The 23,435-nt window shown below is 48.4% G+C and overlaps 1 protein-coding gene across 6 annotated transcripts in view; it reads left to right on the forward strand.

The window, feature by feature from the left end:
• Lgr3 (Leucine-rich repeat-containing G protein-coupled receptor 3) overlaps positions 1–23,435 on the forward strand; it is a 199,672-nt gene that overhangs the window by 31,264 nt on the left and 144,973 nt on the right. The window lies entirely within an intron of this gene.

Below are 23,435 nucleotides of genomic sequence, written 5' to 3' on the forward strand. Positions count from 1 at the left end.
TCCTTCACTTTAGATATACAGCAGATCGCGTGTTGCAAGTACATTCATTCAGTTATCCAATATTGGAAAACGAACAATCCTTCGAAATAACTACTGGTAACGCTGTCCACATTACAAGGTTCTAGATTCCAGAGCAAAATAATTTCTGCGTGGCTTTGTCAGTGGCCAGGACAAACTTGTAGGTTAGCTCATCGTTTTTTTACTCTGCGTTCATTTTGATAAGATAGAAGATAGAATACGCAGCGCAAGATTTCTCGCGCTTGCGCGCAACGCATAGCAGAGGCGATATGATACGCAGTAGCAGCCTTGCACAAACGCCTGTGAGATGACTGTTTACAGGCGTCTCAAGTTCACGATTCTGTAAAATACCCTACAAGTGAGCGAAGCCACTTGTGCCTCATTATCTATGGACCGCTTCCACCGATTGATCGGTAGCTCACTACTCAGTGAAAACTAAGACAACTACATATATCCTACTGGTCGATCATTCTCTCTCGCAGCCTAGCCGCAAGGTTAAAGGCCCACTGTGTTCTTTGGCTGCTGGCCGACGAGGGACTGAAGCTGCTGGAGCGCGGAGGCGACGGCGGTAAATCAACCAACGCCGACGTCGTGCGCAGCGTGGCTGCAGTGTCTCACCGCTAATATTAGAGCCAGCCAAGCGCAGCGACATTCAGTCGTCCTCTATTGATGTTTCGGCAGCCAGTCATAACGTAAAAAAATTCCGATCAAAATACGACCTCAAAAGCGCGAGCGACATGTAGCGACAGCGTCTGATTCGGAAAGCGTCTGCTAGTTCAGCACCGCGTAGGGGGAGCCACGATAGACAGAAGGAAGAGGGAACGCCGGCAAAGGAGGAGGAGGAGATGACACTACTTTTACTTCTTTAAGAGGTTTTATTGGCGATGAAGGAACTGGGTTCGAAGAAGCACAGTTACTTGGCGAATCAACCTTTCACAATATATTTGATAATGTCACGATCCATCTGCCGTGAACCAAGGCATTATTGCGTTTGATATCCTAAATACTACTTCTACTTCATTACTTCTACTTATGTGTGCCAGCAGCTATTCGAAAGGTTTATGATTAAAGTGTTCCATTATTGTGGAAGCAACTTCCCTTAGCAAAAACACGCACATACACACATACGCGCGCGCGCACGCGCACGCACACGCACACACAAGTACGAGAAAGGAAGCAAAGTTGAAAAATAATTACCGACTACAGTTTCACAGCGAAAGCTGTATACGACTAACCTTCCATACTTTTTTTGGCGTCCGGCAGCAGAAACGGTCTTAGCGACTTCTAATAAACCCATACACAATGGGTTTCGTTGTTCGCTTTGTGTGTGATCACGTACGCTCACCGTGAAAAGTAGCGTGACGTCAAGGTCATCGCAGTATATAAGCGAGAGAGGTATCGGCGCTAAAGACAATCTGCGTTGTCTATGGGGCGGACACAGTTCGTACGCCCGAAGAACAACATGCGTATGAGGAGCGCCGCAGGAAACAGCAACGAGATTGTGAACGGTGCGGGCGCGAAACGACCACCGACGAAGAACGTTTCCGCGATGCTAAACGAACACATGACTACCATTCCACTCTCTGAAGATGGAATGGCAGCGAAAGCACTTTTCCTTTCGTTTGAGAGCGTTGGCTGTCGCCAGCTTTCGCTGCCGTTCCATCTTCGCAGAGTGGAATGGTTGTCATTTTTTTCGAAATTAGGACATGCCAAGATTTCGGCCATTTCCAGGAGACATCTAATTCCAGAATAGCCAAAGAAACAAGATTAGTTGTCATGGAGCATTTAAAGAAAAGAAGGGAAAGGCATCCTAGCGAAATGCACTATACGAGTAACTCGTATTCATTACCCTTCATCGGAATGCTATGCGCATAAGTCTACAAAGACACGCCTATTAGGGGGACGGAATATTTTTTTTTTACTCACCCATAACTGTGATATTGCCATACTAGAATGAGGGAAGGTGAAAAGTCTATAAGCGTTTTATGAGAAGCACTGTAAGTGCGTGCATGCAGTGTGCAACTAATAAATACAACAGAGATAGTAATAAACAGAGATAGACTTGTGAGAGATTCAATATTTGTCAGGATCTTGTGAATGATGAGCATAAAAAGGCCCACCAACCTCCACGCTAGTGGCATATTAACTCTACCGTCCAAAGAAAAAGAAAAATACGTTTAAGAACGACATGAACATTCTAATCCTGTAAGGCATATCCATTCAATTCAATCTCACAGGACATAATAAAAGTAAGAGCAATGGGAAGGCTTTGCATGCTGCGGTCCATGCTTCGTTAACAGTGCATTGAACATATTGCCCCTTTATATTGCAGCCGTGCCATGGAAGAACTACGAGGCCAGAACGTTAACCCGCTCCTCGCTCCGCTTACGACCACGTCGTCTATTAAAAAAAAAAAAGAAGAGAAGCTTTGAGGCACGAAATTCTCTTCTAAAAAAGTGGGCGCAGAAACAGACAAGAGCGTAACCGCGTGATAAATATCTCAGAGCGCTCACAGAACACGAAGGAATCGGTAGATTATATAACAAACTAACGAGTACCGCATGAAGTTTGACCTGTACAGATTAGGATTGTACTAGCTGACGTAGTAACGTGACCCGCTGTTTGAAACTACCGTAGGACGATGCGTAGACGGCAGCTTACCCAAAACTGCGTTTGGAAGGGTGTTCGCGCATGCCAGATCTCGAAACAGGAAAAAGAAAATTGGTTTCGATGCTTGATTCGTGAGAAGCATGCTCATTCCATCCACCCGGTATGGTCGTTCAGAGCTAATCTTTCTAAACGGCACAAGGTCCATAAGGAATGCGTAATCGGCAAGTTCAATCGCACCAAGAGCCACCTGCGGAAAGGAACTACACTCGTAGACGGGGAGAGACCTTTAAGCGCTGTGGTGGGTAACCTTCTTGCTACTTTTGCACTTCATGCGCCGCGCCCCCTCAAGGGGACCCACGATTCGCGATAAGGCGTGTCAGCGCGACCTGCCCGCCCCACACGACGTATTCTGATCACGGCGCGAGATTGGGCCACCAAATCGCCGACTCGCATAATTTTACGCGGTCTGCTTTCTGCCCCGGAGCGTACTTTCGATGTCTTTCTCGACCACCTGTGCCAGCTAGACGAAGATGAAGAAATGAAGAAGAGTCAAGTAATGCATTCAGAGTTTGCCTTCAGTATTTCGTGGGCTGTGTTTGTTCTTTTCAGATATATAGCTTAGCGACCCCCAGAGGCAACATTTCGATTATGTGCGGCTTTGTTAATGTGTTCTGGTGTCCTGTAATTGGCTGTTTATGGTATAAGATTTCGCTCCACGCTTCTTATATGTGCATTCGGTGCGCTGGTGAGCCAAAGCAAGCGTACGAGCCAAGGTGTTCGGTTAATGCCCGTAGAGACCGTGTAAAAAAAGATGATGCTGGATAGGTTAATCTGTCTGCAGGATTGACATGTCACCGCGAATGAGAAGAAAGGGGACATTACGCGCACTTCTTAAACAGACAGACGCTCGCAAGTTGTCTATACTCGCACACACGCAAATACTAATTTCACCACATTGTTGAGTTCTGAGACTCTTCGGAACGTGAAAAGAATCTTCGTCGCTCGCAGCAACATTAATATTTTGTCAAAGGGTCGAGTACAAGTATAAGCTCAAAACTCGAATCATCATCATAATCATCAACTTCTTCTGCTTTATCACCTCGCAGGTCAAAAGTCTATCTTGCTATCTTCACTTATCTCTATCATGCGTCAGACGAATAACGGCGGGTTCTGTGACAGGAACCAGTACACAGCGTAACGCATGTATCAGGTACAGATGCCGATAACAAATTTTTATCTGCTTCGGAGCACGACATTCCGGGAACTTCATGGCACACTGGCGAGTTGGACAAGTGAAGTTTAATTAGTGTAAGCCACATACAGTCAGATTCGGCTAGGGCAGACTTGGTGACAAAGCTCAAGACCACGGGACAAACGAAAGGCCCCCATATATCCATTGAATATTCTATTCGGCTGCGATTGTTCAGGATCCGGCAACACCGAGACTAACGCCAAATAGTGATGCCGATTGGGCCCCGAACCTCGATGACGTCATTATTTATTGCATAATACACTACGAAGAACTAAAGGTGCAGCGCGGCGAGCAAGCAATAGCTGATAGAACGACGAGAAAAAAAGAAAATAAAAGATAACAAACAGAGGTTCGAGCCTACGACTTGTAGGCTATTTGCCGTTAGGTATAGAACATTAACTTATGGGGTTTTGCGTGCCAAAACCACGATCTGATTATGAGGCATTCCGTAGTGGGGGACTCCGGAAATTTGGACCACCTGGGGTTCTTTAACGTGCACCTAAATCTAAGTACACGGGTGTTTTCCCGTTTCGCCCCTATCGAAAAGTGTTAAACATTGTCTTAGGCAATTCATAGCTGATGTTGTAGGCCCTAACATGTAAGTTTGAGGGCCATTTTCTTCTTGAACTTGAAGGTGAATATATAGCTATTTTTCTTGAGAAAGCGGCTAATATATACCTAAAGAAACTTGTTAAGCATTCTGGAAGAAACGTCCGAAAGAGGGAGCAAAAGACGGAAATGTAGAAGAACCCAATTCTTGCTCTTTTATTTTATTCCAGCCTTCGCCCTTACGCAGCCCTAGGGCGAGCTCTTGATTTCCCTGCCCAACATTAATCACCGGCCCATTTCACGAGCAATTAGCTCTCCCCTACGGAGACTGCACGTCATCGCGTGTTTGAATACTGCGGCTCTCGTTAAACATTTGAGGAGCCGTCATTAGCGAAGATAAACGACTACGATATCAAGGTTCCGTTGCACGAACTTGTTTCAATCTTGAATCCAAGTCAATCGTTCGGCATATGCAGGGGATCGCGAGAAGTAGTCAGAAAGCGGCGTTGAGTTCCTGCTGATAGGTCGTGTCGGGATTGGGTATCATTTAAGATGCCACCGCGACTACGGAATTCTGGCCGCACAGTGCAGATCGATGTCTGTACTTAAGAACTGCGTTAAATAAACGAACGAATTCGGGTGTTTTACGCGCCGTAACCACAATCTTATTATGAGGCTCGCCGTAGCGGGGAACTCCCGATTGATTTGGGCCACCTGGGGTATTATTATGCTGCTTGCACGCTTCCGCAGGAAAAGAGGCAGACGATACTCGTACGTTGTTTATACCAGGCTGCACCAACCATGCTGCTAAAAGAAAGCAGCATAATGACAGACAGAAGGTTGCAGGAGGAAATGCTCACACCGACAATGCGGCAGGTGCTTATAAACACATAAAGAGCCGGCAGCGGAACAGCTTAGCGCCTATGACGTTACGCTGCTAAGCTGGAGGTCGTGGGTTCGCTCAAGGCCACGGTGGGCCGCATTTCGGTGAAGGCGAAATGCAAAAAAAAACAAAAAAACCCCATCTCTACTTAGATTCAGGTGCAAGTAAAAGAATCCTAGGTGGTCAACATTTACCCGGAGTTCGTCCTTGTGGCGTGCCTGATAATCAGATCGTGGTTTTAATACGTAAAACCCCTGAAATTAATTATTTACCTCATACAGTGGGCGAGAGCACCGGGTGATGTCAGTGGCGTGTCAAAGAAGCATACGTGTGATTATCATGGACATACGTGTACAAATATTCCGCAGGTTCTTCGACGTGCACATAAATCTTAGCATATGAACATTTTTGCAGTTCGCCACCATTGAAATACGGTCGTCGTCTCTGGACACAAGGGGCGGGGTACAAAATTTTGATACAGAAAGATCATGTAAATATACTTCATGCACAGTTTACTTGAAGCTGTTCAATGGCATGTTGTAAAATTATGGATATACAGATGAAGCCGACAATGGCTGGAGGGAAGCCTTTCGAGTCCGCCGCCGTACCAATAAAAAAGAAAAGAGGCTGAGAGTGTTGTTGGAGCGCCTGGTTGTCAAGCTCACTGCACGGGAATGGTCCGGTGCGTTTCTGCGAGAAGGAAGAGGAGCAAATGAAGTATATATTAACTCGCCATGCACACTGTTCGTGCTTTTATGAATGAGAACATTATGATAGCACACTGATAGTATCTATACGATTACCACATCCGTTTTTTTTTTCATGCGCGTGAATTAAAAGGAAGGTACTGAAAGATACAACGACAAGCACTTGCAAATATGGCGGCTAGTGTACTGCGGATAATGAAAGTAGAAGCGTTTTCTACATTAGCTATCCAAAAGAGCAATGAACCTTTACATCGTACAGTGACAGGTTGCCACACACTCGTGGCATCAACAAAATGTCATTTTTTGCAAAAGTTTCTCCCACACCGTAACTGCCACAGTAGTAGGTAGTTCGTAATATAATTCCACAGTTGCTCACTTACCAATATAGTTGCTGCAATTATTTTCTAAATATCAAGTGCTTCAATGTGATGAATTCTTTAAATTCTTAACTTCTTGATTCCCATGAGATATAGAATTATTTAGCTTATCAGCTGAAGTTGGAAAATTAAATTTGAGTCGTTTCATTGAAAGCCCTTCATTTAATTTATTTGTCTATTTCGGATATGCTTACACCACACAGCCGTGGAGATAGGCAAAAGAAAAATCTATGTAAATATGTATTTTTTAACGGCTAAACATACTCATCTCTGGCAATAGAGTACATGAAGAGTCGCTCGCTTATTTGACAGCTGTCAATTATATTGCTCACTGAAGCCAAAGCAGCTGCTGTCATAGCAACTATACGCACATTCAAAGGCCAATGAAAAGGCTACCATGCGCGCCTATATACAAGGAAAGCAGCTTGACCTTTTCTTGTCGCTCGATTTTTTTTCTTTCCATCCTGCCCGATTAAGATAAACGACTGCCCTGCCCTTCTCGTTGTTTGTACATTACTTGTTCTGGCAGAGCGTACAACGGTGCCCCCTGACCTAATCCTACTGGCCTTATTGCGGCTAACGCAGCTTCAGGCCGGCTCCAGACAATAAGCAAGCCCACAAAGTAAAACAAAACAAAACAAACAAACAAGCGAACGAACGAACGAACAAATGAACGAAGGAGCAAGCAAACGAAAGAATGAGCAAGCAAACGAACGAAGGAACAACAAACAAATGAAGGAACAAGTAAACAAACGAAGGAAGAAACAAACAAATGAGGTAACAAACAAACAAACAAGCAAACAAACAAACAAACAAACGTAGAAGCAAGCAAGCAAGGAAACGGGGGAAGCAAACAAACACAAAAAATATAAACAAACAAGAGGTAGGGCGAACAAGGTGGGAACGACATATCAAAAAAAGCAAAAAAGAGAAAGAAAAGCCGTAACCAGTGACGAAGGGTGACGTCTCCAGCTTGAAAGTACCAGTTTGACGCCGCAACTTCTTTTCAGAATGCCTGCTGAAGGTCGTAGCATTTACCTTGTGTGCTAAAGCTGTAGCGCGAACCCTCGTTGGACATGATACTGTTGACTACTTACATTAAGCAGCTTGTAGTACGCTACTAGTTGCGTTAGTTAAAACTTCCGGAAAAAGACGAATAAAAGCAATATCAATGCAGGCCAATAAATGTGTGGAATCAGTAATGAGTATGGATTAACCTAGCTTTAAAAGCAACGTTTTGTCATAGCGTAGCTTTAAATGGCTTTTCGATGCACAGCATAAAATCCCCTACGTTTAGATACGTTTGTTATTTCGGCATCATTTCGAACTGTTACAGCAAAAGAGTGTCTGTACGTACGGTCGACTAAAACACCGATGTGGAAGTGATCCCGGAGTCAGCGAACAAAGAGCCGACTTTGTGACGCTTCCAGTAGACGTAAGAGTAAAACACGATTGGCGCGATTGTAGGTCCATTAATTAGGATTGGCTGGTGTATTGGTAAGTAATGATAATTAGAGATGGGGTCGCAAAAAAGAACAACAACTTAGAATTAACGAAACTGTCTCTTCTTCTGCATGCATGCAGCTGTCCTAGTATCGGGAACGAGATTTCAAATCTCTAGCTCCTGTTACGCTTGCCATTCTTAGTGCGATAGTACAGGTTAGAGAAATGAATCAAGAACAACCCTGCTGGTCTTATATGGAGCGTAACAACGCGGGTAATCCTAAATGTTCTTACACCAACTGGCTGGCTGATTTCATATAGAGAGCTGTACGTCCAAAGGTAACAGCGCGGCTGCGAGTGGTGCCGTGGGGAAGGAATCTTGCTTAATTTTGACCATCTAGGGTTTCTTCCTGTTGTGCGTCAAATTATAGACGCCGAACCGTGATGCATGTCCACGTCATCGAAATATGGCTCAGGCGGCGTGAAATCGGACCCGAAAACTCGCGCTCGACATCACAACTTCACAGCAACTGAGCCTTGTGGCGGATATATTTCTTACTAATTAAACAATTAATTAGGCTCGATCGAAAGAATAAGTAACAAATGTGTATAAGCTCGCTGTAAGACGTAGTGTTGCCATGATCATTAAGATGCCTCTGTTCTGTGTTTTTGAAGCGGCACAAGTCAAGGGTGCGCAAGATTGTAGTAGCTTAGAATAACTAATCACTATATAAGGGCTGCGTGCTTATCAAATGACCTTTTTTTGGGGGGAGGAGGGGGTAAATCAAGAGCCGGTGTATGCAAACGTTGTGAAATGAGGGTTTGGTTTCGTGCTCTTAACCTACGATATGTATGAGCATATAGGAATTGAATTTTGTTTTCATTGGTAATTTCGAGTTTTCTTTTTTCATCTATTCCTAAAAAAAGAAAGAAAAAGGAAGAAAAACGTGGCGCCAGGTTCTTACTATAAAATCTCATTACCTGAACGTTTGCATAGCACAGAATAATATTTGCAACTAGTAACGCTCTGGCGCTACTCATGAATGTAAGTGTAGTTTTTACAAACTTTTGTTGTGCAAATCCGATCCTCAGATATTCAAGTAGCGTGTAGCGAGGTCGAGGGACCAAATCCCGGCCTCGGCGGCCGCATTTCGATGGGGGAGTAGTGCAAAAAAGCCCGTGCCCCATGCATTGGTGGCACGTTAAAGATCCCCTGGTGGTCAAAATTAATTCGTAGTGCCCCACTACGAAGTGCCTGATAATGAAATCGTGGTTTTGGAAAGTAAACCCCAGATTTCAACTCAATTCAAATTATTGCAATTCTATTCAATTCAACTGTTGTCGATATCCGATATCCAACATTTTATTTTCTATTTATGGACGCCGCTACATATCTTGGGTTGTGACACGAACAGTTTGGTAGTTTTAAGTGCAGTGACGTCAAACCATCGTAGCCCGTCCTCAACGCGCGGGGACTCCTTCGTCCTCCCCCCCTACCTACGTTTAGATTAAGGGGCGGGCACCCCAGGAATAATAAAGTTTTCAATCAATCAATCAATCAATCAATCAATCAATCAATCAATCAATCAATCAATCAATCAATCAATCAATCAATCAATCAATCAATCAATCAATCAAGCCGCGAAACACCAAACGCATCCGCAGCAACGTTCTCGTGCACACCATGCATTCGGTTGTTACAAATGGGAAACGGCAAAGTCGTATAAAGGCGCAAGATGGCGGCACTCAAGCGCTTCCGTAAAGTAGACGTAACAAATGCTGTTGAAAAATGTTATTATAATCTTATGATAATCTATGCCGTATTATAGAAGTGCCCTGTGAGATACGGGATTTCGACACCATGTTTTTGTGAACGATGGAGAAGGACAGCGATCTAAAGGTACATAAAGCCGTGTTCAGTAAAACGCGAAAATAACGAAAAGGGCTAGGCGGAAAAACATTCCTTTTTTTATGGCTCTCGAACACGCACACGCACACCCACACACGCATGCAAAAGTAAGAATGTCGAAATACTTCACCTCTAAAAAAAAACTCACGGAATTTTAGGGTGCGGTTGTGACTTTCACAGATATGCGATGGCGACTTAATGTATTTTGTTTTGTCGATTACGGTTTTAGAACAATAAACGTGGTGAAAAATTTTCTACATATAATGTTGTGAACGTTCTTTCTTTTTAATTTGTCACGATAATATATTTTTACTTTCTGTCAAGCCTTGTTTTATAATATAACTTACCATGAATAAATCTGACCTGCCCAATTTTGCACTTTTCCAAGATTATCAATGAGGTCGGCTGTGTATACATGGACCCCAACAGATATACAGCCGTACGCGAGTAAGCTTCGAACATGAGTGAAATACAACTGTTTTTTTACCGTGCCTGGTAATCAAACAAAATTGCGGTGCGATTTCGGTTGACTAAAATTGTGGCATGTTACATTCATTGAATTGGGTCACGCAGTAATTCAACCTGTTGAGCTGAGCTGTGGCAAAGTGCGCGTACAGATTGCACGAGAAGATGCGTCAACGCGTCGCTCGACATACTGTTCCCGCTAGCTGTCGCGCAAAGCTGCATGAGCTCACATTACACTTCCCATTCTATTCACCCCTGGTGTACGAATAATCATCGGTCTTAATACATCACCAATAAAAAATGACTTCTGATATTATCGCAGGCCGCCATCCGAGTGCAACATTCTTTGAAGTGACGCTAAAGAAAAAAGATTTATTAGTTGGATTAATCAATTACCTTTCTACATTACACAGAAAGCCACTCTTATAATGGCAGGAGCTTTGTTAAACCAGGTAAGATGCAATGACGTAAGCCTGGTGGCGATGTCTCCTTGAAAGTCTGAACCCAGCAAGCCTCGAGCAACACTTTAATGAGCAACGCCCACCTGCCAAAATTTGAAGAAAAAAAAACATCGACATTTGTAACGTCACACTAATGTAATTGGTGGTGTATGATTTTGGCACGATATTAAAAGAAGCAAAATAAAGATTGAGTTCTTGGTCTTTTTTAGCAATCGACCTCTTACTGCGAACTCAATGGAAACAGAGTTTTGAACAGCTATTCTAACACTCTAAACCAAATTAGTGTTTCTATTTAAGGTATCTCTAACAATTAAACTCTGAAATATATCCGACTAAAAAATTCCAAAAGGAAAAAGAAAAGGAAGCACCATAAATGGACAGCCTAGTTGTTGCCCCCTATGGAGAGCGAGCACCTACGCTATGCAGGCAAGCTAACCGTGATAGTAAGTGTATACTTCCTTTGCACTGTTTCTAACAATGCATGTTGAGTCGGTAAGGTCACTGGCCACTAGAAGACAGAAACGCTTCGCTCGCGCGCTTTATGTCGTAACCGAAAATGTGTAACGTGAAAACAGCGGGAATCTTTCCGCTGTCCGATACGAGGGAGTGACTGAGCCGCATGAGAGGTTAAAATGAAACAATGATACGTTGCGGTCCGAAGCGAGCAGGCAGGCGAAATTGCGTTCACAAAACACAACAAAGTTTTCTCGAGCGCTGCGCAATGTGGCCCGTTCGGTGTTCGGTCACTGATTGCAAGAACCGCGCATGACTTTACGGGTCAGCGACAAATTGCACGCGTAAACATGCGTGCCTACTGAAATGCGAAAAAAAAAGACAAAGAAAAAAACAAAGGGAAAAGGGAAATTACTCTCAGCCTTCTCTCGGAGCGATGGAGTGTTGACGGTTTACACGCCTTCAAAACCATGACAGGCTTTTGGTGGATCGGTGGATTGGCGAGGATGTGGAATGGGTTTTTCCTTGCGCAGCTTTCGTCAATGGGCTGCCCTTCCATTCGTTAAGACGTGGATGGTCGCGCTGCGAAGGATCGCTCGGAGTATAGTGTTACGAAACAAAGAAAACGATGCTTCAGGAAAGATTGAATGGCCTGACTGAGATGGGTGTTTGACTGATGTGGGACACGGAGTTGCTTTATATCCATAATATAATATATAACATACAACGCTTGCGGGTAATTTCCCAAGTGCTCTCGATATTGGTCGCAATAACGTTACCCATATGGAAGTTTGTTAAAAGTGATACAAAATAAAGCAACATGAAGCGAGGCCACTATTGGTCGCTTACGTGTTAAATCGTGCGGATCGCAAATATCACAGCTTTTATAGAGATTTGAGGCAGTACGTGTAAGAGAGAGAGAGAGAGAGAGAGAGAGAGACAAAGAAAAGGTAGGGAGGTGAACCGGGAAAAAAAGAATCTCCGGTATGCTACCATGCACAGAAGAAAAAGGAAGAGCTATTCATCAGTTTGACCCTGTTGGCTGCATCGTCAAATTTGCTAAAAATAGCTTTCCGTCACAGCTGAGGCAACGGCTTTGATTCTCTTGCTTCTGTATGCATGTTTTTGGTGCCGTTCGGCGTCCACTCATGCGCCGTTGTAGCGGCTGCGCTGCCAATAACATTAGTTGTCGTTTTTATTGTGTGTGTTTTTTTTTCTCCTTTGCCATTGCGATGTCATGGAGACAATGCCATGCATGAAGGAACGCGGACAGCCGTAGTGCTCTCAGTGTCATCCATTACGTTTATTTGTTTATTTGTTATTTCCGTGTTTGTTCATGGTCCGGTTTCAGCCTCGAGAGCTCGACATCGAAGACCGTGCGTGCAACGTGCAACAATTTCAGTCTTCACTATTGCAGTATAGCAGTGTTTTGCTTAGCTTCCCATTAAACTAACGAACCAATCATTCGGACGCGTCACTCGAGACACCTTATGCCTAATAGCGTGGTTTCGACCTATCAAATACTATTGCAATTACGGTTCGGCATTTCACGCTTAATGTTAAGTAGCTTATTGATTTGGAACTTGATTGTTGTAACGCTTCAAAACAAGGTAGGAAAAGGCCGTAGGGCATCTTGGGACATACTAGCGATGTAGATTTGTGTGCATAACTTTATGTGCGTGTTCTTCTGAGGACAAAAAGAAACGTAAATGATGTTCCGTTGTTTGATGAATGTCCAAATTATGCCACACTGCCAAATAGTAAATAAAGTAAAAATTTTCTTCTTAATATTCTATGCGATTGCTCTAGATCCTACATCTCTTGTTCCGATGTGCTTCGTATGCAAGGGTCGAAACCCTCCTGGAAGCGGAACTTGTAAACGACGCAACAAAGGAGGAATAGGAGCAAGGGAAAAGGAAGACGGACAAGAAGAGGGACATCAAAATGGAGCACTGAAAGAACCTTAATATAGGCAACAACGGCAACGACAATAGCACAGACAACATTGACGCCGGAAGAGCATATGAAGAGCCTTTCCGTCATCATGCTGCCAAATGGAACGGCAAATTGTATTACTGCAAGAATGGTCTCATCACGAGTCCGTTGAAGGCACGCAATGTTCGAAATCTCAAGCGCCATTGTGCGCGAGATGTAGCAGTTTGCCTCTTGCCCTGTTTTATTCTTTTTTCCTGAGCGTGATTGGCCAAAGCGCGCTTGATTTTTCTGCAGGAAAGGACTCGGACATAAAGATGATGCCGAAGAAAAATAGATACTGCACTTAGAAGGTCGGCGAACGTGAAGAGAGTGATGTATACTCAGTGCTCCTTTCGCAAATTTGCCAAAAGGCAGGGTTCTTCCTGAAATATAAAGATAGAAGATATAGCAGTTGGGCTGCTCATTCAGTTTTAACACCTACACTGCCACTCCCGGAAAAACTCGGGCCCCCACCTTCGCCCAATCCGGGACACCTCCAAGTATATATACGCATTGTTTGCTTTCAGTGCACTCCCTAGGTCTCCAAACGTGACCCGTCAAAAAAAAAAAAAAGAAATGGAGTACCTGTGTGTCATCTATGGAGAGGCCATCTAAGCACGCACACACAAAAGAAAGCTCTCACATTTCTAACACCAGTTAGTGCAAATGTACCGGTACTCTGTCACAATGTTTTGGCAGAGCAGCCATGGCGAACCAATCTGGCAGGTCTGCATGCACTTTGGCAGACTTTGGCAGACAGAGAACCAGTTTCTATGTAGCATGAAATTTCTGTTGAACCAACACGCGGATAAAGACCTCGCAGAGATGGAGGAGCAGTCGGGGGGAGAAAAAGCGGCAGTAATAGGGTTAAGCCCGAAATGCTTCAGGCGTTGACAGTTTGCAGTTAGGCTTTAGCTGGCTGCTCCACCTCTCGCCGATCTAGCCGGATCACCAAATATGATTCATAGCTATACCACTTAATTAAGCAGAACAGAGCTATATTAAACAATACAAGGAATGTCCTACTTCACGTGTTTGAGGCGCGGATCGCACATGCAACTCCTCGGTACGGAGAATCAAGCTTAATTGTATATATGGCGTACTAAGTGAATACACCACTTATTGTAGTCCCATTTATTGGTCACAATACTGCACACAGCATGTATGCGTAACTCATGTAAGCTACCCTGACGCGCTGTGTCTGCAAAGTGTATTTACTTCTATGGTATTAGGCACGCCGTTGTGTCATACCCTGCCACTGCTGCATGAATAATAGATTGTAAGACAGTCCTTTTGTTCTTGTCTCGCCAACTTAACTGATCTGTTCTGACGGACAAGCTATTTCTGTGAAATATTATCAATAAGGCTTCTGCTGGGGCAAGTTGGTACGACATCATTCGGCTTGCTGCGCTGTTTTCCGCACAAAAAGCCGCAATAGAGACAAGAGGAAACAAATGCGCAAGATATTCTTCCTTGCCTTTCTTGCTGTGTAGTGCGGAAACCAGCGTAGTATGCAGCATGACAACATTAACACAAGCAATATCGCCAAGCCATTGGCACGGATATCCGCTGCTGCCCGTTATTAAGTGCGCGGCAAATGTCAGAGTATGAACCGCCCCGACGACAAATGCGAAGTGTAAGACGATAATATATATAGGGATCAAATAATGCTGATCAGATAAAGTGGACGACGTTGATAAGGAAGGGCGGGACAAAAGGAGTGAGCTCTCTTGACTTACAAAACGAAGTGGTCGGGGATTCGACATTTACACTCGAGAATTGGGGCGATGGGCCCATTCCAGATTTTTAGATAAGATTTTTACTCTCTGAACCACACACACAAAAAAAGCATTGTGCGGTGATCTGAGGGCCTTGAGGCCGAATTCACAGAGCTTCTTGTTTTTATAAGTTCTGTTTACTATTGGCAGACCGCCTTTGCCAATGACGTTTCCGACATAACGAACCGCTGGAATCTGCTCTTACGAACAGTTCTAACGTAAGAACTTCTTTGTGCATGCGGGCTTCACTTTGGTAAAGGAACTAGAACAGTGGTAAGCACTGCGGAAGAGGAATTATGGTATTCTGTTTGTATGTGGTTGTTCGCTTTTCTTTGTAACGTCACTTTCCTGTGTTTGTGATAAAGGAAACAAAATGAGAGGGGAGAACTAACGCATCGCTGGCCATTGCGCCAATAAAGTTACTCGGCAACATGCAAGTGACCGCAGTCGCAAGCCCTTTTGACACCCCTGAAGCGTCTAAAACAATGAAGCACCAGACAGACAGACAGACAGACAAGAAACTTTAATTGGTCCTAAGGAACTACCGTGTCGTAGTCGCGGGCCGCACCTGCGCCGGGGGCGGAAGACCGTGATCTTCAGCCCTGTCGCAGGCCCTTTGGACAGCCCGAAGCTGGACTTGAAGGTCGGTGCTCTTGACGGCTTCATCCCAGTCTTCTTGCCGGTTTAAAGGCGAGTGGCGCAAAGCAGAACATTGCCACAGCATGTGGTTCAAGGTCGACCGTTCCTCGCCGCAGTCTGGGCAGCGGGGATCCACACCTGGAGAGTAGTGGCTCAGCCTCGAGCGAGACGGAAAGGAGCCCGTCTGCAGCATTCTCAGCACCGAGGCCTGGGGTCTGCCCAGCTTCGGGTGAGGAGCCGGATACTGTCTGCGTCCCAGCTGGTAATGAGTAGTGATCTCGTGGAAAGTAAGCAGCGGGTCCGTGGTTCGGTCGATCCCCTGCGAAGCCGGGCTCCTCGGACTGGCGCGGTTGATGAGACCTCGCGCCTGGTCGTGGGCCAGCTCATTAGGGTTGATCGAGCCGGGGGAGACGTTCCGGCCCATGTGAGCCGGGAACCAAGTGATGACATGACCGGCCGTGCCTGTCTTACGGGTCCTCAGCACCGCCGCAGCCTCGGCCGAGACAGAGCCGGCGAGAAAGGCCATCGCCGCCGACCTGGAGTCCGTGAAGATATGCGTGCGCCCGGGTTCGCACAGAGCCAGCGCCACTGCGACTTGCTCTGCGACGGACGCCGTCGAACGTTGTATAGACGCCGCATTCAGGATCTTGCCCTGGGGGTCAACCACCGTGGCCACGTACGAGTTTGATCCGGGATACCGCGCCGCGTCGACAAAGGACGAGCGCTCTGGGGTTTGCAGGGCAGTCTTGATGAGTGCTCGGGCTCTGGCTGCGCGCCGGGCCTCGTTGTGTTGTGGATGAACATTCCTCGGGAAGGGGGAGACTCGAAAGGTTTCCCTTTCACTCTGGCAAAGCGGGACGGCGCACGACTCCTCGGCCATGGCTGCCAGACCCGCCATCTCGAGTATTCGGCGGCCGGCCTTGGTGGTAGAGAGGCGAACGATCTGTGCCGTTTTCTGCGCTTCGACGACTTCGCTCAGGGTGTTGTGGACCCCGAGTTGCATCAACTTCTCCGTGCTGGTCGTCATGGGGATGCCGAGGACTCGTTTGATACTCTTCCTCATGAGTGCGTCGATCTTGTTCTCCTCCGAACGTGACCAGTTTAGCGCAGAAGCCACGTAGTTGATATGGCTCATAAGGAAGGCGTGGTAGATCCTTATGAGGTTGGCTTCGCTGATGCCCCCCCTCCTGCTCGTCACTCGCGAAACAAGTCGAAGCATGTTCTCCGTCTTCGCACTCAGGCGCGTGATCGTTTGCGCGTTGTTGCCCTTTGCATTGAGGACCAGTCCGAGCACTCTGAGAGAATCCACCCTCTGGATGCGCTGACCCGTCTTCGTTCTGAGTTCGATCGGTACTTGGTCCAGCGTCGTGTCGAACTTGCGGCCTTTTCTGTCGGGTCGATAGAGCAAGAGTTCCGACTTAGTCGGCGAGAGGACGAGTCCCGTGCCCTCGAGGAATTCTTCCGTGACTTGCAAGGCCTCTTGCAGGGCCCGCTCCACCGCTGCGTCCGACCCACCGCCGCACCAGATGGTGATGTCGTCCGCGTAGATAGCGTGATTGAGATTGACGGCCCCGATGCGCTCGAGTCGGACTGATAGGTCTCTCATGGAGATGTTGAAAAGCAGTGGAGATAACACCGCACCCTGCGGCGTGCCGCAGGCTCCCAGCGCGTATCCGTCCGACTTGACCTGGCCCAATTTGATCGTGGCCTTGCGATCCCTTAGGAAAGAGCTCACGAACGCGTGAAAGCGTTCGCCGAGGTTCAATCTCGTCACAGAGTCGAGGACGTGCTTGTGCTTGACCGTGTCGAAGGCCTTGGCGATGTCCAGCGCCAAGATGCCTCGGACGTCTCTCGTGACCACGTCGACTATCTGCCTCTTGATCAGCAGCATGACCTCTTGAGTGGACAGGGAGGGTCTAAAGCCGACCATATTCGGCGGGAGGAGGTGTCGTTCCTCGACATGCCTCGATATTCTGTTGTGGATGACATGCTCCGCCACCTTGCCCACGCAAGACGTGAGCGAAATGGGTCGCAGGCTGTCCATGGCTGGTGTCTTGCCCGGCTTCGGAATTAGGATCACCGAGGCTTCCTTCCAGGCATCCGGTACGATGCCGGCCTCCCAGACATTGTTTATTTCTTTGGTGAGCAGTTCGATCGAGCCTTCGTCTAAATTTCGAAGGAGTCTGTTCGAGATTCCATCCGGCCCGGGCGCCGATCTTCCGTTGAGGCCTTGAAGGGCCGCTCTGACTTCCGAGACGGAGAAGGGGGCGTCGAGCTCCTCGTCCGCCTTGCCGCCGTAGGCCGGGTAATCTTCTGGCCCGGACTGCCCGATGGGGAGGTAGCGACGCGCGACTTCGTCCATCACTTCGGTCATAGATGCGCCTTCGCTGTTAAGCTTGTGGACCAGCCTATCGATAGCCAGAGTGTGGTTTCTCTTAGACTGGGTGTCGTCCAATAACTGCTTGAGGAGGTTCCACTTGCCTCCCGCACGCATCTGGCCGTCGACGGACGCGCACACTTCGTTCCATTGCTGCTGGCCGAGCTCCTTGCAGTACGATTCGATCTCGCGGTTGAGGGTCGCAATCCTCCTCCGGAGGTTGCGATTCAGCTTCTGCGTCTTCCATCTGGCCGTGAGGGAATTCTTAGCTTCGAGCAGGTGCGCCAATCGAGCGTCCATGCGATCGAGCTTGAGGTCTGTTTCAACGGTCCTGGTGACCGCAGCTACATCCTTCTTGAGCTGCGCCACGAGGTCCGCAAACGACTCGTATTTCGCGTGGTCGTCCTTCCTTCTCTTTCGGAAGGCGTCCCAGTCGACTATTTCGAAGGACCTCTGCGGGGCCGCGCTGACCGGTAGGGAGATTTCCACGATGTAGTGGTCACTTCCCAGGTTCTCTTGTAAGTTGTGCCACTCTGCTCCCGGCGCGTTCTTGACGAAGGCCAGATCTGGGGTGGTGTCTCTCGAGACCGAATTTCCCATGCGTGTGGGGTAATGGGGGTCGGTTATCAGTTCTAGGGAGCTGTCAGTCGCTGCCTGCAGGAGTCTGCAGCCTTTGGGAATGCTTCTCACGTAGCCCCAGGCTTCGTGCGGCGCGTTGAAATCTCCAGCCAGAACAAGCGGCGTCTCCCTCGCCTTGGACGATGCCTTGGTTGTTAGGCTGTAGAAGGTCTGCCGGTTGTCCCTAGGCGAGCAGTACACATTGATAACGTAGACGCTGTTCTTGAGCCAACTGTTTGGTATGATCTCGACGAGCAACGCTTCCAGCTTGGTGTTGCCAAGACGGAGATCGTGCTCCTGGAAGGCGCACTTATTTGCAATAAGTATCGCGATGCCGAGCCCGTTCTCCGCCAACGACGAGACAGCTCGGTACCCCTGGAGGGAAATTGTTTCCATTCCCGTTTCCTGTAGCAAAATGACGTGGGGCCTCTCTTGCGGCTCCCGGGCCTTGATGAACTGCACCAGTTGAGGCCTGCGCCTCCGAAAGCTGGCGCAGTTCCACTGCCACACGATGAGCTTACTATCCGGTCTGGCCATGGTTGGGCATGTTGGACCGGAGCTGGGCTGAGATGCCATTTTGCTCGTCAGCCCACGACTGCTGGTTGTCTTGTAGCATTTCACTGGACACCGCCTCCGGCCTGGCGGCGTCGCCGTAGTGTACGTCACATTGCTTGGCAAGCTCGTTCTCAAGCAGTTGCACTCGGAGTAGAAGGGCCTGGTTACTCTGTACCAGCTCGGCAAAGGATTTTTGCATGCGGTCCAAAGACCTCTGCATGGCAGCCTCCGCCGTGCTCACGTCCTCAACAGTACCCTGGGAGGAGGTGGCTCTGCGCTTGACCGCTCTTGCTGTGGCCCCTTCTTCCGTAGACATTTGCCTTGGCGCAGCCGCTTGAACGGCGCTGGCGTTTCGGAAGGCCTCAAAGTCGGCCTTCATTCTCCGGATTTCCTCCTTGAGGCTGGCGTTTTCGTTCATCAACTGCGCGATCCTGGGATCATGCGCCCGCTCGCTCTCCTGTGCGGCGGCGTGTTGCGTCCGGCCCGTCTGCTTCGTCTGTTTCACTTTGTCGGCCCAGGTGGGACCTCCTGCGATGCGCACGTTGGACTTGGAGCGGCCCCTAGATTGAGAGCGCCTTCGTTGCACGGAGCGCCCACGTGAGCGGGAGCGCGTTCTAGAACGGGAAAGACTGCGCGAGCGGGAGCGTCCTCTCGAAGAGCTCCTCTTCCGTAGCGCTGACGTCAGTGCCTGGCTCATCTCGCGTGCCGCGTTGCCGGCCTTCTTGGCGTCACCTGTTTTCTTCCGCCGGCGCCTCCGGCGTCTCTGCCTGACGACATACGGCGTTTGGAAGCGTTGCGCGCACTTACGATCAGCCGTTGGGTGAGGGCCGCCGCATATGCCGCATTTCGCCTCACACTGGTGGCCTTCAGTGGGGGATGTGGCTCCGCATCCCCTGCACTTCTTCACACTCGGGGTCGGACATACATCGGCCCTGTGGCCCAGTTCCCCACAACCGTAGCACACATCAACTTGCCTTCTGTATAGAGAGCAGGGCAGCATGCCTGCTCCACACATGACAAAGTTCGGCACCCTCAGTCCGTCGAATAGGACGATAACCGTAGTGGTGGTCTTGATGCGACGCACCTCCAACGCGGTGGGGTTCCGCCGGTGTACGATCATTGCGCGGAGCTGAGCGTCGTTGAACTCGACGTCGACGCCTCTCACAACACCCTTGCATGTATTGTCCGAGGCGGCCATGTACGCGGCCACTTCAAAGACCCCTTCGCGCAGGTGGATCTGTTGAACCATCGCGTAAGCACGCGCGTTCCTTTCTTCTGGTGTTGAGACGACGTAGATGTTTTGCACGCTATTTGGGCAGACGATGTCTTCGCCAACCTCGTCGGGTGAAAGCGCCGCCGCCATAGCCAGCGCCTGTGCCGCTCTAATAGTGCTTATCTTTTTCACGTCGAGGCCACCCCTTGGCCTAACGATGACTCGAATATGGTCCCGTGGCAGTCTCGGGAGCCTTGAGGCTGCGGCTAGCTTCTTCAGCGCGTTCCGCGGGGCTGCCGTGCGGCGGCCGCCCCTGCCGCCTCCCTGCTTTACCGGGCTCGGCGTCGACTTGGAAGTGTCTTGCCTTGCCTTCTTAGTCTTGCCCGTTGCCGTGGTCCAGCCGGGGCACCTTGCTTCTTCGGGGGTGATGGCCACCCCCTCCACCATCTCGACTTCGGGCATGATGCCCCACCACCCCGGAGTTAGGCCAAGGCCTAGCCCGTACTCCTCACCGGCGTTGACCCGTTAGGGTTAGCTCCGCCCGGCGTGGCGAAAAGTTCAAGGTCGTATAAACGTTCCAGAAAAGCACCTACCGATATAAATCCGGTATCGGCTTGATCCCCGCAACAAACTGCGTCGAATGATACACAGTGTTCAAGCGTTTTCGCGTACTGCACCACCGAAAACATTTGAGGAAACGGGAGCCGATGTTTGCGCGTCCGCACTTCTCGGCGCCCCCTGGCGATCTCCTCAATGAAGCACCAACATACAAAATATAGTACAGGAGATGTGTATGCGGGAGGCAAACAATTACGGAAATCATTAACGCCTGTTTGCATGAATAATTCAGCTACGGTCGCTGACCTCATTCCAGCAAACCCGAAAGAACGCAGGCTCAGCGATGCAAAAACAACATTTAGCAAGCCGTATTCAGCCCGTTTGCGCTCTCTTAATTTATGCTGCTCATATAATGCAGCACGATACACCCATCCATCAACGCGTCGGGTGTCTTTGTCAGCAAGCTCTGTTTCGCTCGCTAACCATTACTATCTCTGTGGTTCAACGCTGATGATTTACGTCGCGGCAACCACCACAGATATTCGCATCTGATCGAGTTATGGGGCGGGCCGCTCACCGGCCTCCCAACAGCTGCACCGGATTCAAGAGTGTCTGCGGCACGGCGCAAAACCTGGAGGTCGAAATCAGAACGAGCGCATCGTGAAATACGACCCTAATTATTCGGAAGCTCCTAAGAAGAACAAGTCGGTACGTCCCTGCATGCATAATGATTGTTCCGCGGTGGGAACGCGGCTGGTTGCTTGCTACTCACACGACACCATATCCCCTTCGACTCCTCCCCACCGATTCCTCTCTTTCATCGCTGTTGCCTAAAATATCGCTGACCGAGCGGTTCTTAGCCATGTGGTCACCGATAAATGTGCTTGCGGAGAGACTCCTGCACTAGGCCTTCCTAACGCGGTTTACGGGGCGTTCCAGCGGCCCACCGCTTCACCGATAAGTTCTGCCTCGGCGATCCTCCCAAGCAACGACTTTCTCCGAACACCTCTCATCAACTCCTCGCTTAGGCCTTCGCTGCTTGGGCGATAATTGTTTTCTCTTAAACTCCTCATCACGAATAATTAAGGCTAGGAAACCGAGCAGTGGCTGACTTGGCTGCCGGCGAACAACGGTGGATCCTGTACACGCGCGGCTGGAACAACGCGCTCGGACATGAGATTCGCAATTATTCGTTGCCCTAATAGAGCAATGGGATCTGAGCGGCCTACTGTAGTCTATATAAAGACGAGTGCAGCAATTTAGAGCTGCCACTCCCAAGACTCTGCGCACTGGCTGCCCGTTCCTCATCGCATCGCGCCTGCCTTTTCCGCCGCTCGATCACGGAGCGCGATAGAGCTCGAAGTTCTGCGGCAGCAGCGGCATGCGCAACTTATCCGAACTGCTCTCGATGGGCGGGAACGGCAATTTGGCGCTCAACCACAAATGATGGCGGCGCCTGGCAGCCGTGTATACTGGGCACATCGACTGTGCAGTTGAGGGCAGCTTGATGCCTTGCGGAGAGATCCGCGTCATAGGCTTCAGAAGCGATGACAGCTTTGGAAAAGTTTTGGCTACGTTTGGGCTATAAGAACACTGGCTGTCAGGACTGACTATCACACAGATTATCTTCTCAGCATTGCCCGAACGTTGATAGGCTGTATGCTACAGACTTGAAATAACCGGAAGGACCGGCTCATCACGCCTGGGCGTCAAAGCAAACGGTATTTCCTCAGGTCACAATGAATTGAGAATCTCCCGACGAGTTGAGAGGCAGCTGGCATATAACGTCGACTGCAGGTCGCCATAACATCTCAATTGTAATTGTACGGTCTATAATTATTAAGGCGAAAGCCTTCAGTGGCTCGTTGCAGTGGCTAATACCCGAAAAAAAAGCGACGTCTAGTCCTGCAAGACAAAAAATATCAGGAATGGCTCATACCCAAGCAAGCTAAGGTGCAATGGCTGAATATGAATGAATAAACGAAAGGAAGAAAGAAGGAAGAAAGGAAAGAAAGAACGAAAGAACAAAGAGAAAACGAAAAAAAGAAGGAAAGGAAGAAAGAGAGACTGAAAGAAAGAGAGAACAAAAAAATCTGTAGGTAGTACATTAGATACTCGCACGTGTCGTTGAAGGAGTCGACCTACAGGGCCATATGTTTACTTCACGATGCGCTCGTCATGTGTTGCAAGAAGTCTGAACCCTTCGATCGTATAAATTAACGCATTACCACGTGTGCCACAGTGATTCGCCCTCCCCGTGTTACAGGAGTGTAACATGCGGCCGAAGTTTTTGGAGCACGTGTTCTCCTCAACCATGCCAACACTCTATGGGTAGAAAGTGCTGTGCAAGTCGTTGAGTCCTACAGCTCTCATCAGAGTGTTTCTCGTGCTCACTTCTATCTTAAGTAAAGTTCTCTCTCTCTCTTTTGAAATATTGCGTGCGTAGACACTTATCTATCAATTCTGCTGACCTCCAAGAGCGGCAAGTAGTACATAGTATATTGCGATAGACGCTGCCAAGAAATCCGCTCGTGGACTCCGAGACAAGAAGCGTGGCGCGCCGGTGCCTGCGAACGCCGAGAATCGTTCCCTCACT

The sequence above is a fragment of the Dermacentor albipictus genome, chromosome 3 (assembly GCF_038994185.2).
Source record: "Dermacentor albipictus isolate Rhodes 1998 colony chromosome 3, USDA_Dalb.pri_finalv2, whole genome shotgun sequence".
Classification (NCBI taxonomy): domain Eukaryota; kingdom Metazoa; phylum Arthropoda; class Arachnida; order Ixodida; family Ixodidae; genus Dermacentor; species Dermacentor albipictus.